Source organism: Excalfactoria chinensis, chromosome 3 (assembly GCF_039878825.1).
Source record: "Excalfactoria chinensis isolate bCotChi1 chromosome 3, bCotChi1.hap2, whole genome shotgun sequence".
NCBI classification, from domain to species: Eukaryota; Metazoa; Chordata; class Aves; order Galliformes; family Phasianidae; genus Excalfactoria; species Excalfactoria chinensis.
The window spans coordinates 39,465,850-39,467,528 of NC_092827.1; the positions used below are offsets into that span (position 1 = coordinate 39,465,850).

Here is a 1,679-nt window from a genome sequence, read left to right on the forward strand (position 1 = left end):
GAACTGGAGTATGAACTTTTTAATGGTCCATACTGCACATGGTGTTATGATGTGGAATATTGACAGCAACATTACAAAACCATGACATGTAAATATATTCTTCCCTGTTATGTCTTTTTTTTTTTTTTTTTTTTTGTTATTGTTGATGTTTGTTTTTGTTTGTTTGTTTGTTTTAATGTGTCTAATCCAATTTCAGAATTTCAGTGCTCAGCCATGATTCTTGCTGGTTATGAGATGTACTCCAAAATGTTTTTATGACTGGGATAAGGTCATGCTGTAAGAGGCCATGCTTTTTACATTACTGTCTCAAAGTCTGCTGAAATGGACAAGTTCAGGGAAGCCTGGCCAAGGTTCCAGAACTCCCTTTGTCTGAGACGCACAGAAGGACAAGTCCAGGCAAGTCAGAGCCACGGTTCCAGACCCCCTTTGTTTAAGGGTGACGTGACAGATGACAGACAGATGACAGATGGACAAGTCCGGGAGCTACGAAAGGGAGATAAGATACAGATGAATGGCCCTTAAGTGGTCTTTTGTGTGGGCCTATCTCAAGGAAGAGGGCCATCTCCGAGGTATTCACAGGACTCTGACCCAAGCCTTCCAGAAATGTCCCGAAGGCTGGGAAGAAGTAGGATAAAAAGAGCATGGACAAACCATGGATTTTGGGGTTGAGGTTTTCTGACATCAGATGCCTCTCTTCATGAACAAGGAGGTTGTCTGACATCAGATGCCTCACTACGTGAACGCCTGCATGCTGAAGAAGATGCATGCATGAAGAACTCTTAGGCATCTGGCTTCAGATTCCTCCAACGTCTTCCTACGGCGGACACCGGATTCACCTGGGCTTGCTGCTCGAGACTCTGCTCCGTGAGACCTCGCTGCCCGAGACCCTGCTCCGTAAGACCTCGCTGCCTCCCGATACCTCGCTGCCCTTTCTACCTCCCGCTCTGCGCTGCACCGATCTGCTGCTTGCGGCCTGACCCTCTGCTGCGGCTCTCCCCTGCGCTTGTTCCTCCTGGTCCAACGAAACGACGTGCAACGGGACGCTGCTGCGTTCAGGAGGTGACTTTCCCCGCTTTCCGTAATTCTTGCCTTTTCCACCTTTCCTATCGCCCACTTTCCCTTCCCCATCACCCTAATTTTGGTATCCGCCGCTCTCCCTTCCCCATCCCCTCAGCCGTCTATTATTCCCAATAAACTGGTCGGATCAACATTTGAATGCTTCTCTTCTTAATCTCACGCCGAGCATAATTTATCAAAAGAACCTTGCCTCACTCCTTAATCGGAGCGAGACACATGCCTTAGCACTTCAGCATTTTCCAGTAACCAGTTAACACTTGCTAGCAACTGCCAGTTTCATTCTTAGACAATAAACTCCCCTTATGTATTCTATGGAGAGTCCTGACATTTAACTTGGGCTTATAAATTCAGCAGCATGGCAGGATGCCTAGAAAGACTGAAATGTTCTGTCTTGCATATTCTGAGCTCAGTCTTTTAACTTAGTGATAATGTAAGAGATATTCTGATGTTGGTATAAAAGACCTATGAAAGTTGTAAAAGCATTCTGAAGGGCAAATCAGGATTCTTTCACATTTGAGTTGCGTTGTTTTTTGGCAAGATAAGAGGATTGAACAAAGGGACTTGGCTACAGACTCTCAACTTCACCTTCTCTGGCTCACTGC

The 1,679-nt window shown here is 46.0% G+C and overlaps 1 long non-coding RNA gene across 1 annotated transcript; it reads right to left on the reverse strand.

The window, feature by feature from the left end:
* Positions 1 to 408: 408 nt before the first annotated feature.
* On the reverse strand, positions 409 to 1,272 carry LOC140250310 (uncharacterized). Its single transcript, XR_011903133.1, has 2 exons — positions 902 to 1,272; positions 409 to 871 (listed from the first exon to the last, which is right to left on the reverse strand). It is a non-coding gene; the product is annotated as an uncharacterized lncRNA (long non-coding RNA).
* Positions 1,273 to 1,679: the final 407 nt, after the last annotated feature.